At 34.5% G+C, this 9,430-nt stretch overlaps 1 pseudogene; it reads left to right on the forward strand.

Annotated features, from left to right (window-relative positions):
- Window positions 1–8,768: 8,768 nt before the first annotated feature.
- Window positions 8,769–8,868, forward strand: LOC122101046 (annotated as a pseudogene).
- Window positions 8,869–9,430: the final 562 nt, after the last annotated feature.

A 9,430-nucleotide genomic window follows, 5' to 3' on the forward strand; every position in this document is an offset into this window, starting at 1 on the left:
TTTACCACTGTATCTTTTTGTATTTTTTCAGATGCTATTATTAATCCAAAATCTTTAAATATAGAGAGTAAGCACTGTAACACCATTTCTATTCTGTCATATTTGGTCCTACAAATAAGATATCATCCTTATAATGAAAAATGTAAATGTGAGGCCATTTTGTCTAACAGGTTTTAAGGCCTTATCAACATATATCTGACACAGAGTTGGAGAATTCATCATTCCTTGGGGCAACACCTTCCATTGGAAACTCTGATGAGGGGCTTGATGATTTATTTGTGGTAAAGAAAAGGTAAATCTTTTACAATCTTTTACATGTACAGGAATGGTAAAAAAGCAATCTTGTAAATCTATTAGTATTATTGGCCAATTTTTAGGAAGCATGGCAGGCGACGGTATACCAGGTTGTAAAGCCCCCACAGGGTACATGGATGCCTTAACTCCTAGTAAATCAGTCCGCAATCTCCATTTCCCTGACTTTTTTTTAATAACAAATATGGGAGAATTCCATGGTGACATAGACGGCTCAATATGTCCTTTGGTTAACTGTTCTTCAACTAATTGATGAGCTGCTTCTAATTTTTCTTTAGATAAAGGCCATTGTTCAATCCAAAGAGGTTCCTCATATTTCCATAATATCTTTATGGGCTCCATCTAAAAATGTTAAAATTAAATATGAGCTCCCCATTGTTCCAGTACATTTCTACCAATTATGATAACTGGAACTTCCATAATATAATGTTTAAGGAGAGCTGTCTGTCCGTCTTCTTAGGTTATAGTAACATACAACACTGATTGTCCTATAAAATTTACAGGAGTATTGCTAACTCCTTTAATATTACAGGGATTATTTAATATAATAAATGATTAGGCCATTCATGAGTGTTAATAATTGTAATATCTGAGCCAGTATCTATTAGTCCTGTCAATATATTTTCTTGGATATTAATTTTAATCTTAGGTTGCATTTTAGTAATATGAGTAGTCCAAAGCACATTTTGTTGGTTAGTACTTCCAAATCCCCCAATGCGGGGTGAAAATGACTTTCCAATAGATATATATGGTAATAACAAAATGTGAGCAATTCGTTCTCCCTTTTTAAAGGAAATATCTGCAGCAGCTGACATTAAAATTTTTATTTCCCAATATAGTCAGCATCAATAATTCATAAATGTACTAAAACTCCTTTTGCATTAAGACTGGATCTACCGGTCAATAGGCCAAATGTTCCTTCAGGTAAAGGCCCATAAATTCCGGTAAGAGTTTTTTGTGGCTTATCACCACCTTTCAAAATAAAATCTTTTAAGGCTGGTATGTCCACTGCAGCGCTGTGGGCTGTGGCACGGATGAGGGAAAAGATGGTTGGCAGCCCTAGATTATTAATCCTGGGCCCTGGGGCTGGCCCGATGGAGAGTTTACCTGAATAGGGTAAGCATCCTTTATAGGAATTCCTTTGTTTTATATTTTTGATCTACACTCCCTTGCCAAGTGCTTCCCTTTTTTACATTTAGGGCAAATTCCTGGTCCTCTCTTGTTAACATCAGTAGCCTTTTTAAAATTTTTCTTTATGTGTCCCATTTGATCACATCCAAACACTATAGATTATAGGGTTTTGTTTGCAAAGCATGCCAGGTAGTGGCCATAGTTTCAGCAAACACCTGTATTCACCTTCCTGGATTCAGATGTAATGTCTTTGCAGGCCCTTAAATATGTATTCACATCCCCAGATTCTTTAATAGGCAATAGGGCTCCTCTACAGTCCTCATTAGCATTCTCATAAGCCAACATGCGCAGCAGTTGTTGCCGTGCAGCCTCTCCCACAACAGTACGTTCCAAGGTAAATTTCAATGGTGATAAAAATTCAACACAGGGTTTATTAGGTTTTTGAATTACTTTAGTTCAAGAGCCATAATGCTCTCCTACCAGTCGAATCTTTCCCATGCCTCAATACCTCTCTTCAGGAGAGTTTTATATAAGCATCTGCATATTGTTCTGTTCCACTTAACATGGGAAAGGTTATGATCTGCAGGTGTGGATTACTGCTCTGTGCATTTTGTCTAGCCCTTTTTGTACATAACTCAGTAAACCACACTTGCCATTGTAGGTATTTAGGTTTCTTAAGCAAGGCTCTTAACATAATGAGATTGAGGATCATACAACGTCACTGCCTTCATAAGTTTACCAATATCATCAACAGCAACACCTTCATATCTGGCTGGTTGAGTTATACCATTCATAGGGGGTGGTCAAATTACAGGATATGAAAAAATAGGCATTTTATCATCAAACTCACTGTCTGAGCCCTCTGTTTTGTGAGGGAGTGATGTAAAAATTGAACAGCTCATTCTACATTATTCTTTACACGTTTCCAACTGTCAACATCTAATGTTCCTTCATCGGGGAACCAAGGATTCCATTTCCTAACTACATTAATACACATTTCTATGTCAGAAGAAGAAATATTTACACCATAAGCAGCAAGTAAATGTTTAAGCATATGTAAGTACAGAGTAGATTTAACTTGTCCCATCACCCTGTAATTAAAAGTATTTACCTGAATATCCCTTCCTGAATTCAACAATGCAGGGTCCCTGATTGGGCGCCAATTGTTATGTCTAGTGCATTGGCATCCCTGGGTAAGGGTAACGAAATCACCAGGACACAGGGGATGCAGAGTGCAAACAGCAATTGCTACTGCATGCTGTGCTTTAATGTTAGTGGTATTTAAAGACAAGCAAGCACGATCTTGGCCAAGATTTGGTCAGAAAACATTCACACAAAAATTTCAACAGATACATTTTTACTTGACCTATGAGACAATGTCTTTGTATATTTTTTTTGGAAGGTTTCCGGTCGTGGGGCCTGAGCTCTTGGCCTGGGCGCTGTCCCTCAGCTCTTCAGCTCATGGCTAGTGCTCTACCACTTAGGCCACAGCACCACTTCTGGCTTTTTTCTTTTTGCTTATGTGGTCCTGAGGAATCGAACTCAGGGCCTCATGCATGCAAGGCAAGCGCTCTACCACTGAGCCACCTTCCCAGACCTATCTTGGTATATTATTATCTAAACTATTTCAGAGCAAGCTCAAACCACTTCTCCAATCTCAAGAAAATGTTTGACCAGCTGTTCATCTATGCTTAAGCTAGCGGAAGAGCTAGCTCCCAGGAGTCTCCTCAGCTCCCAGGAGTCTGTGACATGTGTTTTGAGATAGGAAGAAAGAACATTTTCCCTCTTTAGCCCGGCATGCCAAGAGCTTTCCTAATACTCAGTCCTCAGATAATCTTGAGGCCAGAGCCTGCATCATTCTGCCCCTTCAACATAGACCCTGAGTCTTCACAGGATTTGAACTATAATGTTCCAATCATAGCATCCTGATTATCTATGATAGTTTAAAAAGTATAAATATAAATAATATTTGCAAGAATACCAGTGGAGGAAAAATGATGCAACATAGTTTATAGTGGTGTTCTGTCTAGAACACGGAAGACATCACATTAGCAGAGGTGCAGTGTATTTTCACAATGGAGATAAGCTATTCTTGATGTGAATTATAGGAATTTTGAGGTGCACCCTACAAGTTGGAAACTGGTGGGCTAGAATGACTTTATGGCATAAATCTTGTGATTGATGGTCATAGAAATAATAGCTTAATCTGATAAACAACTGCTTACTCTTGAAGAAGTAATTATAACATGCTTCATAGTTTTATCCCATATCAGAATGTGGCTCCTTTTCTGTTCACTTCTCAGTCTGTAACACCCCATTGGAAAATGCATCTTTTTCAGAATTACATAATATGCAAACAGGTATATTTTGAATCTCTCAGGTATAGAATGTTCAGAATTTGAAAATGAGTAGTTATTAGTCATAGGAATTTTGAAGAACACATACATTCTGTTCTCTTAAAAACTTATTTACTTTTAAAAGTTATGGGTTTCCATAGAATTAAACTGTTTTCTGTTTTAGTATAAGAAAGTACTAAATGTATTCTATTTTCAAAATATTGGCAATTATATTGTGAAAAAATTGTCTAGTTGGATATCATTCAAGTTGATGACCCTATGATAAAGAGGGTCAAATTAAATGTCAAATAATACTGATTTTAAAATGTTACTACATAAAGAATAATATTTACTATAATAAAACAGTGAAATTTCATTTCATCAGCTCATTTTTTAAATTTAATTTTAATGTGAAAGTGATGTACACTGGGGTTACAGCCATTGTAAGGAATTGAATACATAACTTTTCAAACTTGTTATCCCCTCTCTCATTTTTCTCACAGTTTTTCCTTCACCCCAATACCCCTCACAAATTGTAATGTACATTTTCAATTTATTGTCTTGTGAGAATTGCTATTGCATTGGTTTGCTCTTTGTCCTTTGTCTTGCCATTTTTTTTGTTCCTGTTCCCTTCCCTAATTAAGGTAAATGTATACACAATACACAGGGTACCAAAATCAAACATAGCAGGGGATAAACCATAGGGGAAAATCTCAAAGAAAATAGAAATCACATAGTACATCAAAAACAACTACCACAAATAAATATCTCTGTTTCCATATCTTGGAGTTCATATTGCTCAGCATCAGCTTATTTGGTCATATATACGCATAACAAAGCCACTGGAAAATAATAGTTTCATGGACACTATATCATGAAAACAACATATTAACTGTTTTTGATGGTAAAGGTGGGATTAAGATTGGTGAATTCACGATACTGATAAAGGAATTTCAAAAGAGTTTTAAAATTTATGGCAGGTAAATTTTAATTGTTCAAACTTTTTAACAACTTAGCCTATTAAAAAAATTTAAAATTGTCCGGGAAAATAGGCTTTCATGCAAAGAAATACATGGAGACTTAGCTGAGAGGGAGCAATATGGGTGAATATGGCTCATTTTCACACTAAATAAAAAGCCTCACAAACCTTGCTGTAAATCCTGTAGGTTCCCTTGAGAATTGTCCTTACCCAGGAAATATCCTCTCACTGTGTGAAACAAGGTTGTAGTGGGAATTTAAATTCAAAGTTCTTTAAAAAAAAAAAAAAAAGGCATCAAAATTTGTGAATTGACGTTTAATTACCAAACAGTAATTCTCTGAATAAGAAGGAAAGATATAATTCAAAATCACTTGACTTTATTAAAAGTACGAGAAAAGAGTAGTGAAGAGAGATGAGAGAAACCATAGAGGACTGTTTTCTCTCCAGTGGTGTAATGGGTTCTTGATCTTTTTTCTTCTATTCTATCTTGACAAGCTATAAAGTGTGGCTCAGAAATGGAGTAACCAGTTCAGAAAAAGAATACTCACAGAATGGGGGCTGGGAAAGTGGCTCAGTGGTATAGGGCTTGCCTTGCATGCCTGAGGCCCTGGGTTCGATTCCTCAGCAACACATAAGCAAAAAGAAAAAAGCCGGAAGTGTAGCTGTGGCTCAAGTGGTAGAACACTAGCCTTGAGCTGAAGAGGTAAGTGACAGCGCCCAGGCCCAGAGTTCAGGCCCCACGACCAGAACCAAAATAAAAAAAAAAAAAAAAGAATACTCACAGAAGAAAGTATTGGCAGTAGATGTAGGTGACTTATAACCTTAGACGATCAATTTAAATCTGTTCAAAATTCTCCCCTACCCCAAACTGCCCTCTTTGAACAGCTTTGTTTCCTTTTCCCAAGACTACCCTTCATTAACTGCTTAAAATTTTGTGAAGTCATATACATACTCTCTAGAGATTGCTGTTTGGTTGTGATTTTTGTGTGTTTTTGATTGTAGTTGTGTTTTTAGATGAATTTCAAAAGGTTGTGCAAGTGTGTTACAATTAATTATGTCCATCTAATTGTCCAATGTTCCTGGATCATAGTCACTCCTTCTATCAATCTCAACCAACCCTTTCTCCAAGATTTATTTCAGATTTACCACTTCCTTTATTACGTGTGTACATTGAGTATTCTAGCTGTACTTGCCCCTTGTTCCATTTTTCATTCATTCTATGTCTTTATTATTATTCCTTTCTGGTTTCAACTTCCTGATAGTCATTTTGTTAAACTCTCTGTTAATACATTGAAAGGTTTATATACATTCCAAGGAGTTTCAATCCTGCATATACTTGAACTGATGTCAGCTTGTATTTCCATAATTCATTCATCTGCAATCACAATTTACAAGGCTGGAGACACGAAGCACCTAGACATGATTTTATTCTCATCTTTTTGGAAGATCAATCTTTAGTCAACAAGAAAGCTTAAAAATCGCTTAGAATTTATAGCTAACTACCAGTTTTTATAAATGGCTTTGTACAATGGTGTGTGATTATTTTATTTTACATGGGATGATATTTTCTATTACCTATAAGTTTTGGAAAAAGAAGAAAACTAAAATTTACTACTGTAGGGGAATATGATAGAAATAGAAGACAGATTTTATGTTTGTCATATCTCTGATCAGTACCCATAATCAAGGCTTAAACTCATATTTCTTACTATGTTAGACAGATAAGGAAAATATATGATAAGGCAACACATGATAAGGCAATTATTAGTGACTTTTTAAAATGTACCTTCTTATGTGATGAAATTTACTTTATTAGCTAATATTTGGGTTTAAATTATTGGAGGCTGATCTATTTAACACATTTCTGGAAGGCACCTACTGAACAATGCAAATGGTGGAAGATACTATTTCTACACTTTAATGAATGGTTGAACTTATTTGGCATTAGTGCTGGGTAAATAAATCAACTATATTGTAACTTGATTCCTACACTTGAAAAACTTTTAATGTCACTACCATCTACTTGACAAGTGTTATTTTGGTGAATATGATTTTTAAAAGTTTATTTGAAAAGGAATATACTTTCAGGAGATTAAATGTACGTTATCATTGGTTTGAGAATGACAACATTTTTATACTACAGAACCAAGTTTTACTGAAGTACCAGTGTTTTGAAGCACTAAGTGTCTTCTCAATTAATGTTTTTCTAAATTACATTTGACTACTGTCAAGTTTTCCTAGCCCTGGTAGAACAATTATGGATCAGTCATTCCAGGAATTATTTTTGTCCTACTTATGCTGGACTGAAATCTTTCGTTCATCATTCGGAGAGGGATATTAAAAATAATCTTGTGACATTTGTGGTTTTGTTTACTCATATGGGCTGGTCATCTGTAAATTGAAAGTTGGAACTACAGTACTTTCTCTCATATTTTGTGATCTCATATTTCATTTTAAGTTGCCTTACATTTCTCAATTGCTTACTGCTAATTCCTGCAAGGAATTGGGGCCCTGAAATATTATAGGGAATGAGAAATTGAGATGGGTCTTCAATTACTTTCTGTTAGCATGTTGCATGGGCCATGGTGAGAAGTTTTGCCCTTGTTATCTGATGATGCAGATGACTTGGACATGCTATCCTCGGACCTGTGGGTACTGCAGAAGAATAATTGCTTTTAGGCATCATATAAGCAAAATTTGGATATTATCAGTAAGAACGCTTCAGAAATATGGAGAAAATCACTTTGGGACCAGCGAGTTAGCACAATAAACACAGCAGCAGTGTAAAATCTCTTCTAGATTAGAGGAAGACAATACTGCTTTTTTTTTTTTAATATGTGAATTCAGAAGACCAAGAATACTTAGAAGGTATCACAAGTTTATACCAAAGACATTGCATTGATACTTTTTATATTCTAATATATATTCTAAACCTAATTATTTATGTTCCAATATATTTATGGGAATAAATTTCAATTTACTTGAAAAGTTAACGATTAATTCTAGTAAGATTCACTGTGTGAAATTTAAGATCAGCACATATAAAATATATAAGTATATATAATATAAGAAATTGATATGCATTGTTCTGTTTTGGTTAGGGTATCACAGGCAACTCTGTTTTAAAGTATTATTCCATTATCTCTACCTAAGTTTTTGGTAGAATTAGACCTAAAGCTTTACCATTTGTAAATTTACAGCCTGGAGGCAAGATGAAACACTTTGATTAAAACATTACCAATTTAAGACCTAATATCGAGGAGAAACATAAAGATTTCTCCAGGAGCTATGGAAATATTTGGTGATAGAAAGTCAGTAGTGTAAGTTCCTGCCTGCTTGGATGGTAGACAGGCCAGGATATTAGGTAAACATGCATACGAACAATTTTTTCACCTTTTTGGCTTTAGCTACTTTTGAAATGATAGGTATAATAAACAATTATATTTTGATAAAATACCTTCTATTCTGAGCAATTCTGTCTGAAGTATTCATCTCTCTATGAACCCATGTAATTAAGATTAGTTTTGTTCTAGTAAGACAATCTATGCTGTCAGTGTAAGATATTCTGGTTGGTCTGTTCCTACATGGAAGAAGGGTAAAAGGCCAGGAAGACATTTGTGCCACTGAGACCTCATTTAGGAAATTTTAAGCTGCAGAAGTTTAGAAGTACCTCTTAAGCAAGACTTACTTTGAATCCATTAGCTCCACAAAGCTAGCTCAGTTGATAAATAAGTACTTGAAAATCCATCACCTTTGGACTTAGCTATAAAGGCTTCAAAATATGATCAAATTTAAAATGAAAACTACAAAATAGTCATTGACCAAAAATTGCAAATGTGAGCAATCGACCAAACAATATCAGTTTTTTTCCACTATACACCGAAATTTAGAGAAATAAGATCAAAAGCGTTTTTAAGAACAATAAGTGTTCCTTGTTAGAAATAGGCAACCAAGGATATAAGCCTGTATAAAGATTGCATCATTAACTACTTAAATTTAGAGGATACTACATGCTTCAGCAACAGGTCTACACAAATTACAACAATACAGAGATTAACATGGCACTTGCACAAAGATGGTATGAAAATTTGTGAAGTATTCCATATTTTTCATTCTTCACATGCAAGAAATGAAAAACAGTTATTAAAAATTTGATTACAAAAATACAAGTGTAACAATACATATAATTCATAGAATTAAAGATTAGTTTAACATCAGTGTATTAAATCTTCACCTTAAAAAGACCCTTAGATAGCATAACTTTTACAAAACTTCAAATTTGATAACATTGTCATTTTATCCCAAAGAAATAAAATAATATAAGGACCTAAGAAAAAAGGAATCTTAAAGTTTTTCTATATGGAATGTAATCTGAAAGGACACATTTATTAATGAACCTATATATTATAAAACAATGTAGACTTCAAAGTATTATATTTAGAAAACAATGAAATAGATTATGGACTTTATACAAACATAGATCCTTTTTTTCAGACAAGCACCACGAATATCTTTAGTTTCTATACTATTCATTTCAACAGATAAGTTAAAATTAAAAAAATCACAAACTCTGCAGAAATCATTTATAGATGCATACAAACAACTCTTGAATACATTTTGACATCAAAGTCAGGCAATTCACGTAGAAGAATACCATGGAATCCATGAATTT

The sequence above is a fragment of the Dipodomys spectabilis genome, unplaced genomic scaffold (assembly GCF_019054845.1).
Source record: "Dipodomys spectabilis isolate Male_0828 unplaced genomic scaffold, ASM1905484v1 ptg000620l, whole genome shotgun sequence".
Taxonomy (NCBI): Eukaryota; Metazoa; Chordata; class Mammalia; order Rodentia; family Heteromyidae; genus Dipodomys; species Dipodomys spectabilis.